Below are 10,264 nucleotides of genomic sequence, written 5' to 3'. Positions count from 1 at the left end.
CCGTGATCCGCTGTGGCCGGTGCGGCTGGGACCGGAACGGCAGCGCTCTAACAGGAGATCAAAGGAAGTTCAGTACTCGATCTCCTTTTGATCTCTTCTCCTGCCACCGAATGCAGAAGGCATGTGTATTACATCACTTCCTGCATTCAGTGTCAGTCTCCAGTGCAGAACAAATTAAAATGATCAAACGTTGACCGGTCCGCGGCGATAAAAAGGTTGGGGAGCACTGCCCTATGTGATAGCAATAAAGTTAAGTGTAAAAAAAAAATGAAAGCATTAAAAAAATATTCACAAAAAAAAAAGTAACGCAAATTTTTTTTAAAAGTCCCCCGCCCCCCACATACACACGCCAACATGCGTCGGGTGCGCCTGTGTGCGAAAACGATGATTGCGCCCATTACGCATTACATGTTGCATATCGCCGCGAACGTCGGAGTGAGAGCAATAATTCTAGGGCCATCAATCACTGATAACACTAAACTGATGAGCGGTAAAAGCTTTTAAAGTGTCGCCTATGGCCAATTTTGGGTGCGGTTGTTTTCTGCGAATTTGCGGGTGCGCGCACTTTTAAAGCTTGACATGTTTGGTGTCTGTTTAACCGATGTCAACTAAAACAAATAACACGCTGCAGTTCTTTGATGTTTATTCCGTCATGCAACGCTGTACTGAAATTCATTTTATACCATTTTTTGGGGGGACAGATAGCGCTTTCTTTTGGTGGTATTTAATCACCACTACAGGTTCTTATTTTTTACTATAACAAAAAAAGTACTCTAAATTTTGGAAAAAAAAACTGTTTTCCTATAAAATGTTATAATACATTTATTATTACCCAATTTTTTGGTAAAATATAAAAGAGGGGGTCACATCGGGTAAACAGTAAACAGCAAAAAGTTTTCCTGGCACACTCACAAGCTAGCATGTAAAAAAACTTGTCTCACCGCTAAGGTTAAAAGCAGAGGTTTGGATACACGTCTTCTGCAGAAAATGTGAAAGCCGCACAGCCGCACCAAGGCACCTCTTATAGTGCGGTCCTAACTCTAAACTATGAGAGTCTCCATCTTGGAGCACATGGGGCAGAAGATAAAATTGGGGGCAGGTCTGTCAGGAGGAAGCCCAACCTCCCTAAAGGCACAGGAATGCACAAGGGATCCCGCACATCCCAATGGCAGCTAAGACCCCCTATGCTCAAGCAAAAACAACTGACAAACCCACTCATCAATTCGTCTCCAGCTTTACAGCAAGGTGCACATGGAATGGGCTTTAACCACTTCAAGACCAGGTGTTTAGACCCCCTTCCTGGCCAGGCCATTTTTCAGTATTCAGCGCTGCGGTACTTTGAATTTATTCCGTCATGCAACGCTGTACTGAAATGAATTTTATACCATTTTTTGGGGACAGATAGAGCTTTCTTTTGGTGGTATTTATTCACCACTGGGGGTTTTATTTTTTACTATAGTAAGGAAAAATTATTGAAAATTTTGGGGAAAAAAAGTTATTTTTTTCATTATATTAGGAAACAATGATTATTACCCATATTTTTGGTAAAATATAAAAGACGGGGTCACGTCAGGTAAATAGACACCAAACATGTCAAACTTAAAAATTGCGCGCACCAGCGAAATTGCAAAAAGGCGACGCTTTAAAAGCTTTTACCTCTCATCAGTTTAGTGTTATCAGTGATTGATGGCCCTAGAACTATTGCTCTCACTGCGACGTTCACGACGTTATGTAACATGTGCTGCTTAATGGGCGCAATCGTCGTTTTCGCACGAAGGCGCACCCAACGCCTGTTTGCATGCATGTATGTATGGGGGGGACGTTTTAAAAAAATGTTTTTTTTAATTCTTTTTTATGTGTAACTTTCAATTTTTTTGGGGGAAACGTTTTTTGTTTTTTTTTGTTCACTTAACTTTATTGCTATCCCATAGGGGGCTAAGAAACCCCCTTATGTCATAGCAAAATAAGTGACTGTCCTCTTTATGGATACCCCTAATGTCACCTAGGACCCCCCTGAAGAAGCTGATGAAGCAGAGATCTGCTTCTCAGCGGGAGGGGGGGAGCCGGGGAGGGCGCAATTCACGGGACCTCATACAATCGATCCGCCGGCTTTATAGCCGGCGGATCGCTTGTATGTTAACAGGCATCGCTGCCTGTTTTTAAAAATCGGGCATTTCCCGCTCGTGGCTGAGCGGACGTCTAAAGACGCCCGCTCAGATCTACAGAGCTCCTGGCCGGGAAGTGGTTAAACAGTAAAACAGCGGGGGGCGTGGCCGGGATGTGAAGGAGACCAGACTTGTGTGTGTGAGCTCCGGCACACTTACCTTGTTCCATCCGCTGTCATTCATCCTGAGAGGGAACATTCTTACTGACATACTCGTTGGGGAAGCAGGACCTGGTTGCCGCTGTAGTATGCCCTCGAAATCGGGCAAGAAAACCTCCACGCCGAGACAGCAGCGCCGCAGGCGTAACACGTGTCCCTCACTGGCCATCTTGTCCGAATCCCCTACTACACGCTGGACTTTGGTGAGTGCACAGGCTGCAGACATGGATGGGGACTTGCTGGTGGATCAGGGGGGGCTGGCCCCATCGCCCCCACGGGAGTCTGGGCAACAGTCAGGCCTGCAAACGGAGACTATATTGACTGCCATAGAGGCGAGTAGGGTGGCGCTCACAACGAAAATCGACCACCTTGCGGTCGAATGCACCCTCAAATTTAGGGGGCGCCTTTCTGAGTGTCGGGCCTGGAAGACACGGTGACTGAGCACTCTGCCTCCAAATCTGAATTACAACACATGGTGCACACATTGTCCGCCAGGGAGGAGGATGCTGAGGATAGGATGCACAGGAATAACATCCGCATCATAGGCCTGCCTGAGGGAGCACGGCCGGTGCAGTTTGCTGAATCCCTATTCATGAAGGTGCTGGGTGTGGAGGAGGCCCCGGCCACTTTCGTGGTGGAAAGGGTGCCTGCGGGTCGGGCCCCACCGAGACCCTTTCTAACCAGATTGCTGAATTACAGGGACAGAGACTCTGTGCTGCCTGCGGCCCGCAATTCTCCTGCTCTGCATCAGGAGAACACTGTGATCCGGCTATTCCCGGATTTCTTGGCAGAAGCGCAGACGTTCCTTCCAAGATGTCAGACACCGCCTCAGGGTCAAAGGATTACAATATAGTATGCTATTCCCCAGTAAACTGAGGATTCAACATGAAGGCAAGGTTCAGTGTTTTGACAATCCTGCTGCAGCAGCGAACTGGCTGGACAGGCTGCACCAGAGATGTACTGTTGGATTCCCTTGCCACCGGCATCCTTGCCTGGATGTCATTGAGAGTGACTGCCTTTTCCTGATTGTGGCTTTTGACTTTTAGTCCTCCTCAGGGGGACCGGGGGAGGATGGGTGTATGGTCGCAGTGTGCCTTCTCATACTGTCTCCTTTGTGTTTTACAGTTTATTCATATCTCCTGGTTTGAGTTACCGTTTAATACCTTAATCCTAATGCTGCAAAGCCTGTATTGTTCTGTACTGAGTCCCCTTATGCACTATCGGTAAGGTGCGGGTAAACCGGAGTCACCACATGTGGGATGATTGCTTGAAAGTGTAGGTGTTGGTTCAGTACTGACATAAGAAGTAGAGGTTGTCCTGGGTGACGGCCCCCCTTGGGCGCTGTCTTAGAACTTAGTTAGGGATCAAGCTTCTCGGAGTTATGTTGGGGATTTTGTTTAGCCGAAGAAAGCAGGGTGGGTTAGGGTGGGCAGGGGTTGTTTACACTGTTGAGCTGTGTGATTTCTGCATATACATCTGGTTCATGTTGGCTACCTTGAGCCGGGCAGGGGCTAGGAGTGACTACTGGGCTCCTGACTTCCCGGGCCTCCGGGTGCTGGAATTAATGTGGGTAGACACGGGATGGCTGGTGCTCAGGTAAAAATTGTGTCCTGGAATGTGAGGGGTCTGAACCATAAGCTCAAGCGTTCTCTGATATTTCAATATTTGAAACCATACAAGCCGCATATCATATTGTTGCAGGAGACACATCTGGAGGGACAGAGGGTGCTGGCGTTGCGGCGCCCCTGGATCCAGAGGGCCTTTCATGCTACTTACTCGGTATACGCCAGAGGGGGATCAATTCTTATTAGTAAATCCTTGCCATGTACGATTGAACAGGTTCTGTTGGATCCGGGGGGCCGCTATGTTATTGTGGTTTTGGAATTACATACTCGGAGAATGGCTATTGTCAGCATTTATTTGCCCCCTCCGTTCCAGTTCCAACTGTTGTATGACATACTAGCCAAAGTGGCACCTTTTCTACCTATACCCATAGTGTTTGGGGGAGATTTTAATGCTATCCTTGATCCGGAGCTGGACTCCTCGAATCCTAACAGGGCCCCAGGGCAGGGGCTGGTGGGGTGGGCGGAGGCTGCTTCCCTACTAGAGGTTTGGAGATGGAAAAACCCTGGTGTTAGGGGATATTCCTGTGTATCTTATACACACAAATCCTCCTCCAGAATAGATATGGCCTTTGTAAATGATCTGTTTCTCGGGTTGGTGTCGGAGGCTGGCTACCTGCTGGGTGGTGTCTCTGATCACTCGCCTCTTTCTCTCACGCACACCTTCCCCTTGCCGTTCCAAAGGCGGGGATGGAGGTTGTCCCCAGGCTGGCTTGGAGAGGAGGAGGTGGCGAGCAGAGTATCCCCCCTGGTGGGGGAATATTGGGCCCACAACGAGGGGTCGGTGGAGCCTGCCATAGTCTGGGATGCGTTTAAAGCGTATCTCCGCAGTGAATATATTTCCCACATCGAAGTGTCTCGGCATGACTTTGCCAAAGAAAGGGAGGAGTTGCAGCGGGTGGAGGAGGAGTGTGCGAGTGCCTATGCGACTTCCCCGGGTAAGGATTCCCTGGGGGCTCTCAGAGTGGCGAGAAGAGCTCTGCAGGTGCACCTTCAAACCCTGAAGGGCTGTTCTCTCCGAGAGTCAGCGGAGGCGAGATTTGAACAGGGTGACAAAAATGGTAAATGGCTAGCCAGGTTGGTGGCGGATCATCATCCCTTAACAAATATCCTGTGTATACTAACAACATTGGGGGAGAGGGTGATGGATCTGGTCAGGATAATGGAGGAGTTTAGGCAATATTATAGCGTGCTCTATGCTCCAGTTGCGCCTTATGACGGGGACGCCCTGGGTTCTCTCTTGGGGGGGCTGGGGCTCCCTTGTCTTGGGCAACTGGATAGGGAATCCTTGGAAAAGGAGATCTCGTCCAAAAGATAGAGAGGGCGATTGGTTCCTGCCCGGCTGGGAAGGCCCCGGGTCCAGATGGCCTCCCAGCGGAATGTTATAGGTATTATTTGGAGCAGATGGCACCGCGCCTGCAGGGTCTATATAGTCATTGTTTGGAGAGGGGAAGCTTACCAGACTCCATGTATGAGGCGAATGTTGTCCTTGTACCTAAACCGGGGAAGGACCCATTGTGTTGCTCCTCCTACCGCCCGATAGCTCTTCTGAATATGGACTTAAAAATCCTGACCAAAATCCTAGCGACTCGACTAGGAGAGGTTATCTCCTCCCTGGTCAATATTGACCAGACGGGATTTATTCCAGGAAAATCGATTGACACCAACCTGCGCAGGGTCTTCACAAATCTCCAACTCACTCATACTACTGTTGGGTCTAGAGCACTGGTCTCCTTAGATATTGAGAAGGCCTTTGATTCAGTGGATTGGGGGTACATGGGGTCTGTCCTGCAACATATGGGATTTGGCCCGCACTTTTGTAGATGGATAGCTGTTCTGTATAGAGAACCTATAGCCGCTCTGCCCTATCGGATAGCTTTCCGGTGAGGAGGGGTACCTGGCAGGGGTGCCCCCTGTCGCCGGGGCTGTTTGCATTAATGATGGAGCCCTTGGCAATGGCCTTGCGCACCTCCAAGATGCTGGAGGGTTTCAGGGTGGGAACTATTAAAGAGCGGCTAGTTTTATATGCGGATTACTTAATTTTGTTTTTGGGAGACGCAGGACCATCACTTAGGGAGGCGCTGAGGATTCTTGATCAGTTCTCGTTTTTCCTGGCTTGAAAGTGAACTGGGCCAAGTCCCATATACTGCCTCTAGATGATGGCACTGTAAGCTCAGCTGATGGATCAGTCCCTCTACAGTGGGTCTCACAGATCACGTACCATGGAATTAAGATCTCGGCTAGGGTGGGTGACTACAACTCCCTGAATCTGGCCCCGGCCCTTACACAGGTTAAGGCGCGGCTGCTGGCGTGGAAGCACTTGCCAATTTCCATGATAGGGAAGGTTAATCTGCTTAAAATGAAGGTTCTCCCGGTTTTGCTGTATTTCCTGCGCAACTCCCCGGTCTGGGTGCCTGCGAGTTTTTTTCCGGGGGGTGACTGGCATGTTCCAGGACTTCTTGTGGGGCTCGCAGGTACCGAGACTTCAGATGGCTATCCTGCAGGCGCCTTGGACAGGAGGGGGACTGGCACTACCTGATATGAGAAAATATTATCTGGCAGGACAAATGGTAGTTGTGCACAGGTGGCTGGTGGGAGAGGACAGTGACTCTGCGGTAGTCTCTTCCTCTGCCGCTCTGACTGGGCTGGCCGGCCGCAACGCACAAGCAGCCCTGAGGGGCGGGCTTCCGATGACCGCAATGCTGAACGGGCAGTGTGCGCGTGCGAACAAAACCCCCCGTTCGGCATTTGTCTCCCGAGCATCATTCAAACCAGCCGAAAATCGTACGATTTTCGGATGGTTTTCTAGCATGCTCCTTAGACAAAAGACCTGCGACCGTACAGTAGAAACGGTCACACGTCTTTATTCACACTGCACGATTCTCCTACGATCGCGGGATTTCCCGCGATTCTCGTACGAGAATCGTGCAGTGTATGGGCACCTTCAGTGAAAGGTACAAAGCACTAATGATCGTGACAATCAGAATAAAATAATAATAAATAATGTGCCGAGCTGATTATCAATCAAAACATAACAAACAAATCATAAAACATCTGTGCAATGAAGTCCCATAAAAGTGAAAGGTGAAATGTGATCAAAAAATTATATATAAACTGCTGAAAATTGGTGAAAATGGTAATAGTAGTGATCTTCCGTCAAAGAAATCTTTCAGACTGCACACCAAATAGATGCTCCAATCCATGTGATGAAATTGTGATATACACGTGGGTGCTCACCTGAGCTGATGACCAGTAAAGGTCATAAAACACTGTGCCCTTCTTGGTGGGGAGGGACACCCTTTAGGCATATACTCCGGACCAGCTCATCATCCAAAAAGAGACAAGCAACAAACACATAGTGCGTATCGTCCAACAAGTTAAAAACTTTAATCTTTATAAAAACGTACTCACATGGGATTCAAATGAGTAAAATAAGTAAAACAGCGGAGATAGATACAGTCAACAGTCCAGCACAGTTATCCTTAATGTGACTTGGTATCAGTGTACCCGTATCGCAGAGCTCAGACTGGGAGAACAAGATGCTGCAAAAGTGGCCAGTCAGCTGTGCTGCAGTGCTCATGTACTAACAATGTATAGTATACAAGTTTTGGGGTTTATTTGCATTTAATACTTTTATTCTGTTTCAAGAGCCGCTTTATGCTTTGACATACGTCCCGTGGACCTCAATCATTCCGGGCAGTGTGGTAACACAAGCTGATTTAAATCCACCCACAGACAACCTAACTCCCCCATAAGACACAGAAGCCTAAATCCAACGTAGTTTTACTTCTTAAAGTACATACAGAGGATGTTCACTGGTCACCGGAAGTGTACAAGACTAAGATCTTCCAGATCTAGTGTCGGTGATTAAAACTATATCAATACAACTGAGGGAACATGAAAGAAGCAGGGAAAATGTATCTAGGACTATACTAAGTGACATTAAACATAGGGAAGTACAGTGGAAGATACCAATGTATACAGAAAACAAGTGTAGTACTGCTAATCTACCACTAGGTGTCAGGAATATACCATAACATAATGACATGCAATGAAATATGTAGCAGTGTGATAGAAATAGCAGAAAATGACAATGGCTGTGGCCCCACAACTTTGGTACTGTGGGGTGTTATAGAGTTATACCGCGGTACTTTGTTCTAGTATTTTACATAGTGATAGGAAGTGAAAGAAAGGTGAGCTCATCAGTCTGCTGCTTCTCCTTTTACCATCCAGCCACCGATTGGAGGAGGGACAAGACCTGTGTTACTAAACTGCAGCAGAGTATAATCAGGTCTTGTGCCCTGCCAGACATGGCTGTTTAGTGTGCCAGTGCTGTGTAAATCCTAGGAATGGATTAACAGGAATACACATCCTTTGCCAAGTAAAACTAAATATATTCTACATTTTTGCTCCTCATTCATAGGTCAGTGATCCATAATATTGAAGTGGATCAGCACAACAGACAGACAATCTGTATTTTCAAAAGGATATCAGCAACGGCAGCGTTGAGGGCCTGTTCACATGAGTTTCAGGTCCTGATCAGGTCCGGATCTGCAGACGCGGTGCTACTGACGCAGTGCGTTTTGGCCGCGTTTTGGATGCGTTCAAGTTAATAAAAAATGTTTTTTTGCTGGAGTGGGGCTGGTAGTATGTTAGCTGCAGTGCAGTACGTTTTGGATGCGTTCTGGATCCGTTTTTGACACGTTTGCATTTCCTGACCGTTTCCGGAACGTACAAAATGTGACATGAAGTATTTTTCTGTCGTAACCTGAACGGACTGAGCACGTGAGAACTGTAGCCCATAAAACACATTGGGATGCATTTTGAGTGCAGGAGCGTACGGATTAGGTCAGCACAGAAAACGGACGTCGAGTGAACAGGCACTGAATGCTATTTGCTCAGCTACTTCTAAACAGTGAGACACTGACCAGGGAATATGCATATCAGGTAAGTCAGAAAGTACTTTGAACTGCTAATATGAATACTAATTTCCACTCCCAAGTTCTCAAGCTGCTGGATCATTATGACAGCCAGTGGGGTCACAAGGGGGGTGCGGGCCACACCGGGTGACACCATCAGAGGGGGTGACACCAAAATGACTCACAGTCATTTTGGTGATACTCCCTCTGAAAAGTCGGGCACTCGTTCATGAACCGAGAGCCCGACAGCTGCACAAGAAAGGAGGGGACCCGGCAGCATACTTTATCCTGTCAGATGAAGAATGTCCCCTCCTCTCTCTGCCGGCGTCCATCACATGTGCATAATGACATCACACGCGTGCGCGATGACGTCCTGGCAGGTGACACCCAGCCTGTGGACGACTTGGATGACAGCTGGAGTTATATAGCAGTTAAGAAGGAGAGATCAGCAATTGCACTTTCAGTATTTCCTCACTGGTGGTTTCCTTTCAAGTTTTATCAGAAGTGCTCAGATCTCAGTTTGTTTCAGAAAAATTTGCAACATAATTACATGCAATGGGAAATTGCTCACTTCCCATACCAGAATGCCAACACGTTCACAGAAAACATGGGCCCATGGCATCGGTGTCCCTTTAAATTTTGTAGCAGTGTTTCCTTCATTTGAGATTTAATTTAATTTTTTTATTATTATGATTTTAAACATCTCATGAGCTTGTATCTATCTGTTCTGAATTAATCTCTTCCCTTTAAAATCTCCTTATCATGGCCAGTTTAATTATACTTCTACATTAATGTAGATTCTGCAGATGTAGCAGCCTCCGGCTTATATTTCTGGAGAGCCATCATTCTCTAATAGGAATATTTCAAACATGAAATTAATTATAGAAATGTCACTTTGTAGTTGTGGAGTCCATCATTAGAGGGGCACTGGTAGAGCGCCCAAGGGCAGTTTTTTGGGGGAAAAAAAGGATGTTTAATGAATTGAGACATGGATCTGATGATGCTATTTATGAACAGACGCGCCTAAAACTGCTGGATCAGTAATCCTAATGATATGTGTAGACAGTGATAGAGAATGTGAGACACGTGATACATTGATGAAAAAAATAACATACAGTATGTGTGTATGTATATGTGTATATACTGTGTATATATATAGATATATATCTCTCTATATATATAGAGAGATATATCTATATATGTAGATATATATATATCTATATGGATATATATCTATATATATACAGTATATACACATACACACAAGTTTTTATGTTCCTGACCCCCTTCTCCCCCCTCCCTCTGCTATACTTACCTTTCGGGAAACACTCATTCCCCTCCACTGGTGTGGGCGTACTATTTGTACCCCGTACGGCCACGTAGCACAGCCCTTTGCTATG

This window comes from Nanorana parkeri, unplaced genomic scaffold, assembly GCF_000935625.1.
Source record: "Nanorana parkeri isolate BGI_ZX_2015 unplaced genomic scaffold, ASM93562v1 scaffold117, whole genome shotgun sequence".
NCBI classification, from domain to species: Eukaryota; Metazoa; Chordata; class Amphibia; order Anura; family Dicroglossidae; genus Nanorana; species Nanorana parkeri.
The sequence above is the reverse complement of the archived record's forward strand: the minus strand, read 5'-3'. Positions refer to the sequence as shown.